Here is a 20,332-nt window from a genome sequence, read left to right as displayed (position 1 = left end):
ATAAGACAGTTTTTTTTATATGACCTTCTAGAACTCTTTCTCATCGGCACCAGGCTTGCACGGCGTATTGGTAAGAAAAGAACCAAGGGCTCTTACTAATTAAGACGCTTGCTTATTCAAATTAGGGTTATTTACTCACAAATTGTAGTTTTAAGTGCTATGATACTTTCGTTATTCCTCAGTAGCTCAGTGGTAGAGCGGTCGGCTGTTAACCGATTGGTCGTAGGTTCAAATCCTATTTGAGGAGAGCTCTTTTTTTTCTTTTTTCTTTTTTTCTTCAAGCACTTGGTTCCATAATTATAAGTAAGGTCCACCATAAAAAGAGTTCAAAATTTGCCCAATTTAGCTGAATTGGAGTAAACCTCTCTTCGCTCCGACACATTCTTTTTTACAACTATTAATTAGAACTTCGTTGATAATTTTAGCAATGTTACCAACATCTTTGTGTAGATTGGGAATAATCTAAAACCCAGGGTTAGTCCGCTCATTTATTTCAAATTATGAGCGAGCTATATTCATCAATTCGAGAGAATTAATTTCGATCAAGAGAAGGTCCTTGGCCTTTTCATCTTTATACCTTATGCAGACTGTATAACCTTTGAATCATGGGCTACTTGATAGGATATGTGAAATCTTATTCGATCTGCTCGAGGATTTGAAATGAATTATCAGGAAGTGGTAAAGTATGAAAATGGACTTCATATTAGCGATCGTAGTCTTTCGTTTTTAAGCAAGCATTTCAATCAATTATTTCATAATCTTTCATTTCTTTTTTATCTATCTCTATATTGTTCTATGTAAACGTAAACGAGTTGATGAAATAACTGAATTTTAACAATCTATAAAAAATATTATTTGGGGAACGATATTGAAATAGGATGATGTTATAAACATCAATGCTGATAAAGAGCACAACTTCAATATAACATTCTAGTTTTCTATTGTTAGAATTTTCATTATTTATATTATGAAAATATTATGAAAATAAATAAATATATTAATATACAAAATATAGAAAAGAATATATAGGAAGATATACGTCCCCCCCCCTAAGCATCTGATTTCCTCTCCTACAAAAAGGCCTAAAAAACCTATTCCATTTGGGAATCCATCAATTGCCCATTGATCAAATGAATTACTTGTTTCAGCTAATCCTCGTATACCTTTAATCAAGATTATGTCATAATATATGTCTATATAAGCTCGATAAAAAGACCAATTATAGATAATATTAATCGATTGGTCCATAATAATCTTCATATTAGGATTTGTTTTATGATATACATCATTTGATAAGAAGTAAATAGGTATATAGAAAATAAAGGCAATCAATATACCGAAAAATGCTATACCAACTGAGGGGATTGCGTCTAGTAAAAATTCGGGCCAATTTTTCGGATGTTTCTTATCAAAAGGGGTCATCGATGAAGTAAACCATTCAGATAATATGTCATAACTCATTTCGCTTCGAAAAAAAGGAACTCCTATCAATCCAATAAACAGAGTAAATATCCCCAATATAACTAAAGGAAATAGCATTGTCTTGCCCGATTCTTTGGGATATGCAAAAGATCCCTTATGGAAGAAGAAAGGATAAGTGATAACCAAACCTCTGTTCTTTTTGTACAATCCTTCCATCTCATTGGAAATTTTAAATGCTTCTTTGGAAAAGGAATTATTACTTCCTATAATTTGATTCGACATAGAATCCGCTCTCATTCTATTTGATATCCCAGATTCCTCCTCTCCCCACATAGAAGTCGAATATAGTGCAATATGGTTGTTATATGGATTAACTAAATTTATGCGCAAGTCCCCTTCAAAAGTAAGTAAATACATACGAAACATGTAAAAGGCAGTTAATCCTACTGTGAACCAAGTTATTCCCCAAAAAATGGGAGAATATAACTTACTATCACTAAGAATTTGGTCTTTAGACCAAAAACAAGCAAAAGGTGGAATACCAGAAAGAGAAAGTGTTCCTAAAAGAAACGTGATTCCCGTAATTGGCATATATTTCCTCAAACCACCCATAAGAGCCATATTCTGACTTTTACTGGGGCAATATCCAACAATGGGTTCCATGGAATGGATGACTAATCCGGATCCTAGGAACAATAATGCCTTGGAATAAGCATGTGTAATCAAATGGAACAGAGCGATTCGATAGGAATCTATCCCTAGAGCTAACATCATGTAGCCTAATTGAGACATAGTAGAATAAGCCAAGCCTCTTTTAAGATCTTTTTGAGCGAGAGCCATAGTAGCTCCCAATAGAGCTGTTATTCCACCTATCCAAGAGATAAGATACATTATTAAAGGTAGAGCTTTAAAAAGAGGAAACAATCGAGCTACAAGAAAAATTCCTGCTGCTACCATAGTAGCGGCATGTATAAGAGCTGAAATAGGAGTAGGCCCTTCCATAGCATCAGGTAACCATACATGAAGTGGAAATTGTGCAGATTTGGCTATTGGACCTAAAAATAAGAGAAAAGCACACGAAGTAACAAAAAATGAACCAACCCCATCAACGGCAGTCAACTCGTTTAATTTTTCAAACAAATATTGAAATTCAAAACTACCTGTTACCCAATAAAAACCTAGAATTCCTAGTAAGATTCCAAAATTCCCTACACGATTAGTTATAAATGCTTTTTGACAAGCATTAGCCGCGCTGGGTCGCGTAAACCAGAAACCTATCAATAAATAGGAACACATTCCTACTAATTCCCAAAAAAAAAATATTTGTAATAAATTAGGGCTAATAACTAACCCCAGCATAGAAGCATTGAAAAAATTAAGGTAAGCAAAAAACCTCACATATGTTTTATCGTGCGACATATAAGTATCGCTGTAGATCATAACCATGGTTCCAACTGTTGTAACTAAAACTAACATAATGGAAGTAAGTGGATCAATCAAATAGCCTAACTCTAATGAAAACTTATTATTAATAACCCAGGACCAGAAATACTGATAGATGGGACCACCGGTAATCTATTGCAAGAACAAATTGAAAGAAAGAAACATAGCTACACTTAACAGAAAAATGCTAATAAGAGCCCATGTACGGCGAACACTCTTAGTTGCTCCTGGAAAAAAAAAGGATCCTAATCCGATTGGTACAGAAGATGAAAGCGGAAGGAAAGGCACGACCTGAGCATATTTGTAAATAAATTCCATAGGAAGATTAAAAAATTATTCTCAATATTTTGATATTCCACATTCTTGGTTTCCAATCCACTAGACCCTGAAGAGAATAAAATAAAAACGATAGATCATGAATAAAGAAGAACGATAGAATATGGGATGCAATCCTATCGCTTTCATATTTAATGTTTACTTTTTTTTTTCTTTTTTCTGCAAAAGATTTGCATTGGTCAATACTGATACTAATCAAATATTTGTAAGATGAGCAAGAAGGAACTCTTTTTCAGTTTAGGTACTGAGCTATTAGTTATGTACACACACATTCTTATTTAGAATTCAATTTTTCATTGTGGATTAATAGTAGTATTAAGAATAGAATTGAATAGAAAATGAAACCAATTAGAATTATTAATATGAGAAATAATTGAATATCTTAAAATGATATAGTTTTCATTTACTCAAAATTCGATATATGTATGTAAGTGTATGTAAGAATTTATTAATTGTTATCAATTTGTATCGTGGATCTCTTGTTATTAGTAAATAGTATATAAATAAGGTTCCAAAATGCAATAAAAATATGATAGAATATTCTATCATATTTTTATCCATAAAATGGAACTAAACTATAAACAATGAATTGAATTTAAAGATATATAAGAAGTGTACAAAATAAAAACAAATATAGAGTATAATAAAAAAATATATAATATATTAAAAAATTTTCTATTTTTTCTAAATAAAATCGAACTATAAAAATATTATGGCTGTACCAAAAAAACGCACTTCTAAATCCAAAAAACAGCATCGTAACAAGGTTTGGAGGAAAAAAGCAAATTCGGACGCAAGAAAAGCTCTTTCTTATGTTACGAGTTATTCTTCTTTAAGAGAATTTTTCTTCGGTGAGAAGGATGGGATGATAATAACGGGACCAAGACCGAACATACCGAGAGAACTACTAATGGGAAAAAAGCCCAAGGGTTTTCTTCCTCCCTTAGTAGATGAAGAAGACTCCGAAAATAATGAATAAATTAGAGGAAGTGGTATAACTATAGTACACCCTCCAAGACCCTAGAGAGGAGCAATGGGAATCTCTAGGGTCTCTTGGAGGTACTTGGAAAAATGAAGGGACACGGTTCTATAATCTACTATAGCTCTTCTCTATGACCTTAAATATGGGAATTTATTAATCATTCCGTCATCCCTTTTTTTCTTTCTCAATGGAAAAGGAGAGTGTATCATTCTTTTTAATAATCCCGGATAAACTCTGACATTAAATCTTGCTGGTATGGTAACTTTATTCTACGAAAGTTGCATTTTATTTATGCCGAAGAGAAATTCATTCGATCGAAACATAGGAAGGAATATATAGACCATGAACAAAAAGAAATGGATTTCATTCTTTTTTCTTACTCTAAATTAAATTAATCAAATAATATTGAACTTCGGAATATTTTTTTATGATCAAAAATTTGTCTGTTCGCTCCTCTTTGTTCTCTAGGAATCAAAGAGGATCTGTTGAATCTCAAGTATATTATTTAACCAGTCGAATTCAAAAACTTACTGAACATTTGGACCTGCACGGAAGAGACTACTCGTCCCAAAGAGGTTTGTGGAAAATTGTGGGTAAACGTAAACAACTTCTGATTTATCTGTTCAAAAAAGATAGACTTCGTTACAAACGTTTAATCGATCAATTAGATATTCGTGGACTGCATTAATTTTTATTTGAATGAAATTTTAATTTTCAAAAATTATGTTTTATTAAATTCAGAATCCTAATGAGTCATTCTTTTTTTTTGTTCTCATTGATTTTTTTAACCGGGAAAGAGCTATGATTATGGTTGCTAGGGAGAAAGACCTCATGATGGTAAGTATGGGTCCTCATCATCCATCAATGCATGGTGTTCTTCGACTTATTGTTACTCTAGATGGTGAAGATGTTATTGATTGTGAACCTATATTAGGTTATTTACATAGAGGTATGGAAAAAATTGCTGAGAACCGAACAATTGTTCAATATCTCCCCTATGTAACACGATGGGATTATTTAGCTACTATGTTCACAGAGGCGGTAACGGTTAATGCACCAAAAAAGTTGGAAAATATTCAAATACCTAAAAGGGCTAGCTATATTAGAATGATTATGCTAGAGTTAAGTCGTATAGCTTCTCATTTGTTATGGCTTGGACCTTTCATGGCTGATATTGGTGCGCAGACTCCTTTCTTTTATATTTTAAGAGAGAGGGAAATGATATATGATTTATTTGAAGCTGCCACGGGTATGCGAATGATGCATAATTATTTCCGTATTGGAGGAGTAGCTGTAGATTTACCCTACGGTTGGGTAGATAAATGCTTCGATTTTTGCTATTATTTCTTTCCAAAAGTGACCGAATATGAAAGACTTATTACACGCAATCCTATCTTTTTGAGATGAGTTGAGGGAGTAGGCATTATTAGTAGAGAAGAAGCAATAGATTGGAGTTTATCAGGACCCATGCTACGAGCTTCCGAAATCCAATGGGATCTTCGTAAAGTGGATCATTATGAATGTTATGATGAATTGGATTGGGAAATCCAATGGCAAAAAGAAGGAGATTCATTAGCTCATTATTTGCTTCGAATCGGAGAAATAAAAGAATCTATAAAAATAATTAGACAGGCCCTAGAAATAATTTTGGGAGGTCCCTATGAGAATTTAGAGGTTCGACGTTTAAATAAGGGAAAAGATTCGAAATGGAACGATTTTGAATCTCGATTTATCAGTAAAAAACCTTCCCCTACTTTTGTGTTATCAAAACAAGAACATTACGTGAGAGTAGAAGCTCCCAAGGGGGAATTAGAAATTTTTTTTATAGGAGATGATAACATTTTTCCCTGGAGATGGAAAATCCGACCACCTGGTTTTATTAATTTGCAGATTCCTCCTCAACTGGTTAAAAGGATGAAATTAGCCGATATCATGACGACTTTGGGTAGTATAGATATCATTATGGGAGAGGTTGATCGTTAAAATGGTGATTAATATAGCAGATCTCGAAGAACAAGCTATCAATTTATTTTCTCGATTGGGATTTTCAAAAGAAATATATAGTCTTATATGGATTCTAATTGAAATAATTATACTTCTATTGGGAATTACGATAGGAGTATTAGTTATTGTATGGCTCGAAAGAAAAATATCTGCGGGAATACAACAACGCATTGGACCTGGATACGCTGGTCCTTTGGGAATTATTCAAGCTTTGATGGATGGAATAAAATTACTGCTAAAAGAGGATATTATCCCATCTAGGGGGGATATTTGGTTATTTAGTATTGGACCAGCGGTAGTGGTGATACCTATTTTTTTAGGCTATTTAGTAATTCCCTTTGGTCGCCACATTGTTTTAATTGATCTTAGTATAGGCATTTTTTTTTGGATTGCAATTTCAAGTATTGCTCCCCTTGGACTGCTTATAGCAGGATATGCATCCAATAATAAATATTCTTTTTTAGGTGGTCTCCGAGCTGCTGCTCAAGCTATTAGTTACGAAATTCCTTTAGCTTTATGTGTGTTATCTATATCTCTACGTGTGATTCGTTGGAATATGAGATTCATTTTTCCCTTTTTTAGTTATAGTTATAAAAAGAGGGAAAAACATAACTTAATGGGATGAATATTCCGATCAAAAAACTAGATAGTCATATGGGTGAGATCAAACAGTTTACAAATCTTGCAGTAAGAAGATTAAGTCCCATCCCCCATGTACAAGAGTGAGAGCATGCACAATCAGTGAAAACTATGTGCCCCAGTTCATATATTAGTCATTGGGACCCAATAGCAGGGAGGAAAAGTATAAAAGTATGAAGTTACCGTCATTATATACTAAAAATCAAGCAAAGGTAGATGGTGAGAAACACCAAGATATAAAAAAGATTAGTGAAAAAAAAGAAACTGATATCTTATCTAGACCAAAGATATTTCCATAGAAATGGGATAACAATAAGGACTTGACATTGGTAGGGATGATCAAGTAGTACTTCCCCAGAACCCCGATCTACAATATGTTTCTATCTACTTCAAAAAATGGCTATCCAGAACGAAGTAATCCTTTAACACATTTTTCTTTCTCTCGCAAAAAGAATACTGAAGGTTAAGATAGGTTCAAAAGCTCCTATTATTTGTAGCAGACGGAATCTCATTGGTTCAATTTATGATCTGGTGCTTTTTTTTTTTTATTGTGTTCTTTATTTCTTAATGACCATTGAGAAGCCGTATGAAGTGAAAGTTTCACGTATGGTTTTGGAATAGAGATGAAAACAGTGATGTTTCTGTCGACTATAATTATCGAATAGTTCAAGTATAATTGATATAGTTGAAGCACAGTGTAGATATGGTTTTTTAGGATGGAATTTGTGGCGTCAAACTATAGGGTTTTTAGCTTTTTTCATCTCATCTCTGGCAGAATGTGAAAGATTGCCCTTTGATTTACCAGAAGCAGAAGAAGAATTGGTAGCGGGTTATCAAACTGAATATTCGGGTATCAAATTTGGTTTATTTTACGTTGCTTCTTATCTAAATCTATTAGCTTCTTCATTCTTTGTAACAGTTCTTTACTTGGGCGGGTGGAACTTATCAATTCCATTCATACCCATTCTGGAACATTTTGAATGGGATTCTATTTCTGGAATTAGTGGGGTCGTTAATATAACAATTGGGATCCTAATTATATTAGCTAAAGCCTATCTGTTCTTATTTATTTCTATCACGGCAAGATGGACCTTGCCTAGGATAAGAATGGACCAATTATTGGATCTTGGGTGGAAATTTCTTTTACCTATTGCTTTGGGTAATTTTTTACTAACAGCCTCTTTCCAACTTATTTTATTATAACTAACTCTCTTTTCTTCGTGAAGAGGGTCTTATCAATTTTGCAATATATCCAAATTTGATAGATCAAATCTATGAAGAGAAAGAAATTTCTATGATTATTCGAGGAGATTTTACACATGTTCTCCATGGTAACTGGGTTTATGAATTATAGTGAACAAGCAATACAGGCTGCGAGATACATTGGGCAAGGTTTTATGGTTACCTTATATCAAATGAATCGTTTACCTATTACTATTCAATATCCCTATGAAAAATGGATCCCATCAGAACGATTTCGCGGGAGGATCCACTTTGAATTTGATAAATGTATTGCTTGTGAAGTATGCGTCCGTGTATGCCCGATCAATCTACCTGTTGTGGATTGGAAAGTCGGAATATATATGGGGAAAAAACGATTGGAAAATTATAGTATTAATTTTGGAATTTGTATCTTTTGTGGAAATTGTGTCGAATATTGCCCCACCAATTGTCTAGCGATGACTGAAGAATATGAACTTTTGACCTATGATCGCCATGAATTAAATTATGATCACATTGCTTTAGGACGTTTACCAATATCCGTTGTTGAAGATTTAACAATTCAAACAATTCCGAGCTAAGCATATTAACTTAATATGTCTGAAGAAACTATGGACAAATTTTATGATTAAATCATTTCTACGATTATTCAGATTGAGCTCCGATTAAAGAATATCTAATAAACAAAATATTTCTAATTTTTGACAAATCAGGAATAAATAATTCTATTGACATCCCATTAATAATGTCAGATGTATGATTGATCGGAATCAATTATTGAGCTATAGATTAATTAATCAGTGCCCATATCAAATGAAATTACAAATCCAGTATAGCATATAGGTAAATGGGCTCACTTTTTATTTAGTGAATGGGAGGAAATAAATAATATTCAAAGTTATTGTACACATAATGAATCAACCTGAATCTATATCTGATATTCTTTTGTTGGCTCCTCTAACGCTAAGTCTTCTATTAGGAGGTATAGGAGTAGTATTACTTACTAATATAATTTATTCTGCTCTTTCATTGGGGTTAGTTCTAATTTGTATATCTTTTTTCTATATTATACTGAACGCAGATTTCGTAGCTGTTGCACAAATCCTGATCTACATAGGAGCTGTTAATATTTTGATTCTATTTGCTGTGATGTTGATAAATAATCCAAAATATCCCAATTATGCCGCTCCCTGGACTATCGGAGATAGCGTTACTTCAATAGTTTGTACGAGTCTTTTTTCTTTACTAATTACTATTATCTTGAACATATCATGGTTCGGAATATCTCTGACTCAAAAATCAGATCAAATGTTAGAACGAGATTTAACAAACAATATTCAACGTATTGGGGCTCATTTATCCACTGATTTTTTACTTCCATTCGAACTTATTTCTCTAATTCTTCTAATTGCTCTTATAGGAGCCATTACTATAGCTCGTCGAGAAGAAACAGTTTGAAAATGAAAGCTCCGTGCGGCATAAATACGCTGTTTTATCTTCATAGATCATTCATGTAAATTAGAAACTACCACTTTTGTTTGTATCTGAAGAGATCAAGGTATGAGGAATTATTATGCTCGAACATGCGCTTCTTTTAGGTGCTTATTTATTCTCTATCGGTATTTATGGGCTAGTAACAAGTCGAAACATGGTTAAAGCACTTATGTGCCTTGAGCTAATACTCAATGCAGTTAATTTAAACCTAGTAACATTCTCATATTTTTTTGATAGTAGGCAAGTAAAGGGGGATATCTTTTGGATCTTTGTTATAGCTATTGCTGCTGCTGAAGCAGCTATTGGATTAGCTATTGTTCTGGCAATATATCGTAACAAAAAATCAACTCGTATCGATCAATTTAATTTGTTAAAATGGTAATAAAGATCTCCTTGCATATGAAAAATTTGTATATCTATTTCTATTCAAATAGATACTAGGTTTGTCTCCCTAAAAATAGATATAAATCTTTTATTTAATAGAGATATTTTTTCTAAGATCAATCAAGAGCATAATTCATATTTAACTCATTATCCAAATGATCTGTTTAAGACCAGATTGGGTAAAATGTTTTATAAAGCAAAAAGATAGAATCTGAATCTATTCATTATATCACCGATAATACAATTATTGATTTTCTTGATATTCATAATATATCATCACTGGCCATATATTAAAAAAATCTTATTCAATGAAACACTTTTTCTACTAATGGAGTTCTTAGATTCAATGGCACATTCAGTCAAAATTTATGATACATGTATTGGTTGTACCCAGTGTGTACGAGCGTGTCCCACAGATGTATTAGAAATGATACCTTCGGAAGGATGTAAACCTAAGCAAATTGCTTCTGCTCCAAGAACAGAAGACTGCGTAGGTTGTAAGAGGTGTGAATCGGCTTGTCCAACAGATTTTTTAAGTGTATGTGTTTATTTATGGCATGAAACAACGCGCAGTATGGGTCTAGCTTACTGATCCATCAAAAAAGAAAAATAGTTAGATTCATCCCATACATATTTTTCATTCTCCTTTTCCTCTTTCACTGATCAAAACCCATACTCGACCCAAAAATGAAAGCATGGGTTTTGATATAGAAAGTCTCTTTTCTCTTCATTATGAGTAATTTACCTTGGTTAACAATAATTGTGATTTTTCCCATATCTGCGGGGTTATTAATCCCTTTATTTCCCCATAAAGAAAATAAAATGATTCGATGGTATACTCTAGGTATTTGCTTATTAGATCTTCTTTTAATGACCTATATATTCCGTGATCATTATCATTTTGATAATTCATTAATCCAATTGGAAGAGGATTATAACTGGATAAGCCTTATTCATTTTCATTGGAAACTGGGAATTGATGGATTTTCCATTGGACTTATTTTATTAACGGGATTTATAACTACTTTAGCTACTTTAGCTGCTTGGCCAGTTACTCGAAATCCGCGATTATTATATTTCTTGATGTTGGCAATGTACAGCGGACAATTGGGATTATTTGCTTCTCGAGATATTCTTCTTTTCTTTCTCATTTGGGAGTTGGAACTAATTCCTGTGTACTTACTTTTATCCATGTGGGGGCGAAAAAGACGTCTCTATTCAGCCACAAAATTTCTTTTGTATAACACGGGTGGTTCCATTTTTATTTTAATGGGAGCTTTAAGTATGGGTCTCTATGGATCTCATGGACCAGCATTCGATTTCGAATTATTAGCTAAAAAAGATTATCCCATCACACTTGAAATGCTATTATATTTAGGATTTTTGGTCACTTATGCAATAAAATTACCAATCTTCCCTTTACATACCTGGTTACCGGATACTCATGGGGAAGCACATTATAGTACATGTATGCTTTTGGCCGGAGTTCTATTGAAAATGGGAGGATATGGGTTGATTCGGATCAATATGGAATTGTTACCTCATGCTCATTCTTTGTTTTCGCCGTGGTTGATTATCGTAGGAGCAGTGCAAATTATCTATGCAGCTCTAACTTCTATGGGTCAACGCAATTTGAAAAGAAGGATAGCCTATTCATCAATATCTCATATGGGTTTTGTAATTATAGGAATTGGTTCCATGACGTATACAGGTCTTAATGGAGCCATTTTGCAAATGATTTCTCATGGATTAATTGGCGCTGCACTTTTTTTCTTAGTAGGAACAAGTTATGATAGGATACGTACTCTTTTTCTTGATGAAATGGGAGGAATCGCTATATCAATTCCTAAAATCTTTACTATGTTCAGTAGCTTTTCAATGGCTTCTCTTGCATTGCCAGGAATGAGTGGTTTTGTAGCAGAATTTATGATATTTTTGGGCATAATTACTAATAATAATTATTCTTCGACCTTTCGGATCATTATTACTGCAATAGCGGCAATTGGAATGATATTAACTCCCATTTATTTGTTATCTATGTTACGTCGAATGTTTTATGGATATAAGGTTTTTAATGTCCCCAATCCTTATTTTAAAGATTCGGGACCACGCGAACTTTTTATTTTGATCTGCCTCTTTCTACCAATTATAGGTATTGGTCTTTACCCCGATGTAGTCCTATTTTTATATAGTGCTAAGGTGGAAGCTATTTTTTCTAAATCTTTATCTAAATCTTTATATTAATCAAAATCATTTATATATAGAATCTTCCAGAGGAATTGGAAACTATAAACTATATAATAGTTTCTATTTATTTCTATCTTTATGAGAAGATATTAATACAAATGAAATAGAGAAAATTTCTCTCTAGTTCGAGTTATTTCAAGTAGTTTTTATCCCCTTTGAAATAACTTGGACGAACTCGCTTCCCTATTAATTCAATAACATAGAATTACTGATGACTATTCGTAAATAATCAATATTATTTATTTTATTCTATTTAAATAAATATAAAATAAGGTCTACTTATCGTTTTTCATACTTATACAAAGTGTATATGCCAGAAACCAGATTTGAACTGGTGACACAAGGATTTTCAGTCCTCTGCTCTACCAACTAAGCTATCCTAGCTGTTCCCCTGTGCATCATACTAGCACAGTAACCAAACTCCTGTCAACTAGCAAAAAGGGTAAAAGACAGCATTTGAACGAGTAGAAGCAACGATACAACTAAAAACATTATTTAATACAATATAATATACAATAAATAATACACAATATATATTGTGTATTATTTGTGTATGTTATATACAGTTATATACAAAGATGTATATAGAAGAGAAGCAGACATTGATCATACAATTAAAACTTCTTATGTTATAAGACACTTAACAAATCGAAAATAAAACAGATAACCTCGGGATAGAGGGACTCGAACCCTCACGATCTATAAAACCAACGGATTTTCCTCCTACTCCAATTTTCATTGTTGTTGACATTGACATGTAGAATTGGGCTCTATCTTTATCCTCGTACAATTATGACTTCCAAAAATGGATTGTATCCAATCCAAATTATGTTGATTTGTTAGAATAGCTTCCGTTGAGTCTCTGCACCTATCCCGTTCTCGGAAAGGAAACTATTGTCTCTAGAAATCGGATTTGGCTCAGGATTGCCCATTCAAAATATCCCAGGATTCCCTAGATTTGGATGCTATCGCTTGGTAAGTTTCCATACCAAGGCTCAAAAAATTTGAGTCCGTAGCGTCTACCGATTCCGCCATATCCCCTTCTTGTAGAACGAAATCATAAAACAATAATTGCATCCCATCAATTATTTCATTTGCATGAGCATTATATTCTTTCTGCATTTTTGATGCAATGTTGTTATCGTCCCATCCTACACCGCAAAAATATCCCTTTCTCTATTTAGAATCTTATCGAAATCATCTTTTCCTTCTATAAGTCTTTTTTTTTTCAATTCAATAATACTGTTCCACCTGGGAAGGAAGGATTCGAACCTTCGAAATAACAGGACCAAAACCTGCTGCCTTACCGCTTGGCCACGCCCCATTATTGTTTTATAATAATCCATTAAGATAAATTGACGCAATGTTTTGAATCTGAATTGCATTATTATAATTCGATTTGCTATGTATAATTCTAGCAATTTCGAAGAGATCTTTTCAGCCAATAAGCATGTGACTACATACTGCATGCATATGAGCCTGCTTAGCTCAGAGGTGAGAGCGTCGCACTTGTAATGCGATGGTCATCGGTTCGATCCCGATAGCTGGCTCATTTTAATTCTTTCCACTTCTTACCATTATCAACCATAGATCGTTAAAATCTATGAAATAAGGAAAAGGCTCTTACTTTTCGTATCGTCAGCCCGCCGGGTCTGTCGTGGCATGATTCGTTTCAACTAGAAATGAAATCAATGATTGAAACATATCTTTTTTTTCTCTCTACAATATTTTTATTTTCAAATAGAAGATAATTTGTTTCTCTCTCTGTATATAAAATCATTCCAATATTCGTGCTGTTTATATTATTCCTCTTTCCAACATTAATTTATGTCTATGTCATTTCTTGAAATAAGGAGTTTTTTATGTCCCGTTATCGCCTCAATATCCTGTCCGTCTAAAAGAAAAACAAAGATTACGTTTTCATTATGGACTTCCAGAGCGCCAATTACTTCAATATGTTCGTATTGCTAGAAGAGCCAAGGGATCAACAGGTCAGGTTCTATTACAATTACTGGAAATGCACTTGGATAATATCCTTTTTCGATTGGGTATGGCGCTTACTATTCCTGAAGCTAGACAATTAGTCAACCATAGGCATATCCTGGTCAATGGTCGTATAGTAGATATACCAAGTTATCATTGCAAACCCCAAGATTTAATTTCTATAAAAGAGAAACAAGGATTGAGAAATATAGTGAAGAAAAATATAGAGATTTTTCAAAAGGATAAAATGAGGGTGCCCCCCCATTTAAATTGGATTAAACAAAAGTCACAGTATAGTGGATTAGTCAAAAAAATAATAGATAATAAGCATATCGGTTTGAAGATTAATGAATTATTGGTCGTAGAATACTATTCCCGTCGAGTTTAAATTATTCCCAGTTTTAAGGGAATGAAAAGAAAGGATTTCTGCACATCTGTTCCTTTGTATGTTACATAACAATGTCATTGTTATTCAATTCAATATTTATTTTTTTTTCAATATTTTTTTCTCTACCCCGAAATGGAAGGAGATTGTGGGAAAATGAAACCATCCTATCGGGTTTAGATTAATGATAAAACGATGCAAAAAAGAATACAAATATACGGAAGGAGAGGGATTCGAACCCCCGGTAAACAGAAGCCTACATAGCAGTTCCAATGCTACACCTTGAACCGCTCAGCCATCTTTCCTACACCTTTATTTGTTGACAAAATGAAAACAACAAGTTTTTTTCTAATTCATGCCCAAAAATGAGATAACTGACTTTTGCATAAGTCAAGTATTTTTGAATAAAGACAGACAGAAGAAAGAGTATTTTACCAAAGTTGCTTTTCCTCTTATTTCAAGATATTATTTTCTTTCATCAATCTAATATAATTCTTTTAGAAGATTAGAGTTTTAATTGCCCGATCCAATTGTGAAATTAAGCCAGATCTATTGATAGATTCTATAATTATTATATTCTATATTTATTATAGAATAATTTCCTATAATTATTCTTAATAATTCTTCGGTCGGTAAGTCAAATTAATGGTACAAATTGTACCATAATGACACAAATTCTATCATAATGATATGTTCAATAGATTCTATACTTATATAATAAGTATGCACAAACACAATCAATCATCATTTTTTCATTTTATGCCAATTTGCCGTTTACTTACTCGTTTGATCGTTGGGGTCGTGAGCAACCGAGCGTGAAACATAAACATTTTCTCAAATTTTTTTTATTGATTGCTATCAATTTGAATAAACTCTTTCAAATATTCCCAATTTTTCTTTATTCAGTTTACATATTTGCGATCGTAAGAAAATTTATTATGCTATTGTGCATTGGCAAATAATTTTGTTCATGGAATCATTTCCGTATGGGGAATGAAAGAAATTATCAAATTTATAAATTGACTATGCCTAGATCTCAGAGAAATGACAATTTTATCGACAAGACTTTCACAATTGTAGTGGATATATTATTGCAGATAATCCCAATGGCCTCAGGGGAGAAAAAGGCATTTACCTATTACAGAGATGGTGTGATTTGATTTTTTTTCTTTCTACTTTTTTTTGTATTCTATTTATTAAAAGTGAAAACTGACGTTTAGTGAAGGTGAGTTTTCTAAATAGAACAATTCTTTCTGTCGTGTATCCTCGATTTATGCAACCTTAGATGCTTTGATCTTCTGAGATTCTAGTATTAAGCGAAAGGTTATATCTATTACATAGATGTTAATGGTCAAATCTATATGATAGGTGTGCATAAGGGAAAAAGCACTACACGTTAAAATCAACAACACAAATGCTTCGTTATAATAAATAAAATAAGAATATAGAATACTTTTTTTTTTTTTTTTATTAAGGGTTAGTTAGAATGGTTGAGGCAACAAACATCCATCTCGTTTGTATTTCGGATACCGCTAGAACCATCGGAGACTGTTGGAGTGAATAATTCCCGTAAAATACAATGCGTTAAGGACAAAGAAATTGTTAGAGGTTATGTTTGTAGTGCTAAGCTAAAATACTTTATTATTTATTCTAAATAATAAAAAAATCTTTGCAAGAAGGATAGCTAGAGATTCATTGGAAATACACTAGTTCCTGCTAATTCATAATCATAAGGAAAATCTTTTTTCTTGTCAATTGAATTGATTACTTTCCTTATTCTGTACTTATTCTGTAAAAAAAGGAGGAGCCGTATGAGGTGAAATTCTCATGTACGGTTTTGAAGCGGAGATCATTTCAATTGAAGGAACGACCGTAACGAATGTCAGCTCAATCCGAAGGGGAATATGCAGAAGCTTTACAAAATTATTATGAAGCCATGCGACCGGAAATTGACCCCTATGATCGAAGTTATATATTGTATAATATAGGTCTTATCCACACAAGTAATGGGGAACATACTAAGGCTTTAGAATATTATTTCTAGGCATTAGAACGAAACCCGTCTTTACCACAAGCTCTTAATAACATGGCCTTGATCTGTCATTACGTGCGGCTATCTGTACTATAGAATGAATTCGTTTAGTACGAAAAAAAAAGAGGCTTTCTACATATGCACCGTCCAAAACAACGGTTTTTTATCAGCTGTAGTCAAAAGAATACCCCTCATAGGAGCCCAAATATGAATGGGTAAATATAGCCTGGATAGTCCATGGATAAAATAAAATCAATTCAATTGATGGAGAAAGCACCATAAAGATCAATTATTGAAAGTTCGGGCTGATACGATCAAATCTGCTCATGGGCAAAAATAAGGAATCTATTTATGTAGTAGAGTTGATTTACTAGGTTATTGAGCAGCGGTGTAGCATCAGATCCTAAAGACGTGAAGTAATACTTTCCTGGTAGGAAAGTATTACTTCAAAAATTTCTATATAGAACATAGATAGTGACCTCTTAAAAAGATTTTTATCTGGATAATCTGAAGTAGACCTCTTTATTTCTAATACTTCATCTTTTTACGGTGGGAGAAAAGAGAAAACCTAATCATTTATCGAAAGTGAAGTTTGAAACTCATGTCATTGACCCATTCTGTTCTTTCGATTAAGCTGAACGTATTTACCTACCCTATTTTGGAAGTATGGGTACAAGGACTAAAGAATAGTTAATTGAGCCATATGAGGTAGGAAACTCTCAAGTACGGTTCTAAGGGAAGAAAACTTTTAGAAGTTACTCTATCCCGACCGAGGAGAACAGGCCATTCAACAGGGAGATCCTGAAATTGCGGAAGCTTGGTTTGATCAAGCTGCTGAATGTTGGAAGCAAGCTATAGCACTTGCTCCAAGCAATTATATCGAAGCACAAAATCAGTTAAAGATTACAGGACGTTTTTGAGAATGAAAATCTCCCGATTCCTATAGTCAAGATGATGAAATTTACCATGCTATTCGAACGAATTAGCTTCTCTTATTGCATAATCATTATGAAAAAATATAAAATAGAACAAAGAATACAATCTATGGATTGTTAAAAAAATCCTTTTAATATGAGTCAATATCGTCCATAAATAGAATTTATGAAAGATTTATTAATATAACATATGGGTCCAGAGATATGGATAAATAAATCTGGATATGAAAATAATGATTGTATCATATTTATATATCTTACCACTGGGCGAGAAAGTTCTATATCTCGTAACGGTCCATTAAGCACCTATCGGATATGTCATAATAAATTTGAACATCTGCCTCAAATGGACTTCCGTATCATAGTCGCTCCAGTTCTAAATTGGGAAATAAAGAGAGGGACGAGTTTAGAATATATAGTCATTTTTCTTTTTCTTTTTTAATTTGGCGGGTTTTTTCTCATGTCTCGTCTGGAAAGAGGAGAACTCAATGACCATTCATTCACTGTAGGAAGTAAAGATCATAGTGGAGAGGGATCCTGTTAAAACCTCATTTGAAAAATGGGCTAAACCTGGTCATTTCTCAAAGACACTAGCTAAGGGACCCAATACTACCACCTGGATCTGGAACCTACATGCTGATGCTCATGATTTTGATAGCCATACCAATGATTTGGAAGAGATCTCTCGCAAAGTATTTAGTGCTCACTTTGGTCAATTAGCCATCATATTTATTTGGCTAAGTGGGATGTACTTTCACGGTGCTCGTTTCTCCAATTATGAAGCATGGTTAGGCGATCCTACTCACATTAAACCCAGGTGTTCAGGTAGTTTGGCCGATAGTAGGCCAAGAAATTTTGAATGGAGATGTGGGTGGAGGTTTTCAAGGAATAAAAATCACCTCTGGGTTCTTCCAAATTTGGCGAACATCCGGAATAACTAGTGAATTGCAACTTTACTGCACCGCAATCGGTGCATTGATCTTTGCAGCGTTAATGCTTTTTGCTGGTTGGTTCCATTATCACAAAGCTGCTCCAAAATTGGCTTGGTTCCAAGATGTAGAATCCATGTTGAACCACCATTTAGCAGGGTTACTAGGACTTGGCTCTCTATCTTGGGCAGGACACCAAATACACGTTTCTTTACCTATTAATCAACTCTTAGATGCTGGAGTGGACCCTAAAGAGATACCGCTTCCTCATGAATTTATTTTCAATCGTGAGCTTTTAGCTCAACTTTATCCCAGTTTCGCTGAGGGATTGACCCCATTTTTCACTCTGAATTGGTCGAAATATTCAGACTTTTTGACTTTTCGTGGAGGGCTCAACCCAGTAACGGGGGGTCTGTGGCTGACCGATACTGCACACCACCATTTGGCTATTGTAGTTCTTTTTCTAATCGCTGGTCATATGTATAAAACCAATTGGGTTATTGGCCATAACCTCAAGGATATTTTGGAGGCTCATAAAGGTCCATTTACAGGGGAAGGACATAGAGGTCTTTATGAGATCTTAACTACTTCATGGCATGCTCAATTAGCTCTTAACCTAGCTATGTTAGGATCTTTAACTATTGTCATAGCTCATCATATGTATTCTATGCCTCCCTATCCATATCTAGCTACTGACTATGGTACCCAACTATCTCTGTTCACGCACCATATGTGGATTGGTGGATTTCTCATAGTTGGCGCTGCTGCACATGCGCTATTTTTATGGTAAGAGACTATGATCCGACTACTCAGTACAACAATCTTTTAGACCGTGTTCTGAGACATCTTGATGCAATTGTATCACACCTCAACTGGGTATGTATTTTCTTAGGTTTCCATAGTTTTGGTCTATATATTCATAATGATACTATGAGTGCTTTAGGACATCCTAAAGATATGTTTTCAGATACTGCTATCCAATTACAACCTATCTTTGCTCAATGGATACAAAACACTCATGCTTTAGCACCCAGTTTGACAGCTCCTGATGCAACAACAAGTACCAGCTTAACCTGGGGAGGTGGTGATTTGATAGCAGTAGGTGCCAAAGTGGCCTTGTTGCCTATTCCATTAGGAACTGCGGATTTTTTAGTGCACCATATTCATGCATTTACTATCCATGTGACTGTATTAATATTACTTAAAGGTGTTTTATTTGCTCGTGGTTCTCGTTTAATACCCGATAAAGCGAATCTTGGTTTTTGTTTTCCTTGCGATGGGCCTGGTAGAGGAGGAACATGCCAAGTATCTGCCTGGGATCATGTCTTCTTAGGGTTATTCTGGATGTACAATGCAATTTCGGTAGTAATATTTCATTTTAGTTGGAAAATGTAGTCCGATGTTTGGGGTAGTATAAGTGATCAGGGAGTGGTAACTCATATTACAGGAGGAAACTTTGTGCAGAGTTCCATTACAATTAACGGGTGGCTCCGTGACTTTCTATGGGCACAAGCTTCTCAAGTAATCCAATCTTACGATTCTTCATTATCTGCATATGGTCTTTTATTCTTAGGTGCTCATTTCGTTTGGGCCTTTAGTTTAATGTTCCTATTTAGTGGCCGTGGATATTGGCAAGAACTTATTGAATCTATTGTTTGGGCCCATAATAAATTAAAAGTTGATCCTGCTATCCAGCCAAGAGCCTTGAGTATTGTTCAAGGACGCGTTGTAGGAGTAGCTCATTACCTTCTGGGTGGAATTGCCACAACATGGGCGTTCTTCCTAGCAAGAATTATTGCAGTAGGATAATGGCTAGGAGGATAAAGCATTATGGCATCAAGATTTCCAAAGTTCAGCCAAGGGTTGGCCCAGGACCCAACTACTCATCGTATTTGG

The 20,332-nt window shown here is 34.0% G+C and overlaps 3 non-coding genes and 1 pseudogene across 4 annotated transcripts in view; 3 read left to right on the top strand and 1 right to left on the bottom strand.

Moving 5' to 3' along the window:
• The window catches only part of LOC149541771 (light-independent protochlorophyllide reductase iron-sulfur ATP-binding protein pseudogene), a 142,545-nt pseudogene that overhangs the window by 83,820 nt on the left and 38,393 nt on the right, over positions 1-20,332 (top strand). The window lies entirely within an intron of this gene.
• On the top strand, positions 176-247 carry TRNAN-GUU (transfer RNA asparagine (anticodon GUU)). Its single transcript has one exon. It is a non-coding gene; the product is annotated as a tRNA-Asn (tRNA).
• TRNAF-GAA (transfer RNA phenylalanine (anticodon GAA)) lies at positions 12,484-12,556 on the bottom strand. Its single transcript has one exon. It is a non-coding gene; the product is annotated as a tRNA-Phe (tRNA).
• On the top strand, positions 13,650-13,722 carry TRNAT-UGU (transfer RNA threonine (anticodon UGU)). Its single transcript has one exon. It is a non-coding gene; the product is annotated as a tRNA-Thr (tRNA).

This window comes from Cupressus sempervirens, chromosome 8, assembly GCF_028749045.1.
Source record: "Cupressus sempervirens isolate cs-2001-9-10 chromosome 8, ASM2874904v1, whole genome shotgun sequence".
Taxonomy (NCBI): domain Eukaryota; kingdom Viridiplantae; phylum Streptophyta; class Pinopsida; order Cupressales; family Cupressaceae; genus Cupressus; species Cupressus sempervirens.
Note: the sequence above shows the minus strand (reverse complement) of the source record. Positions and strands in the feature narration are given on the sequence as shown.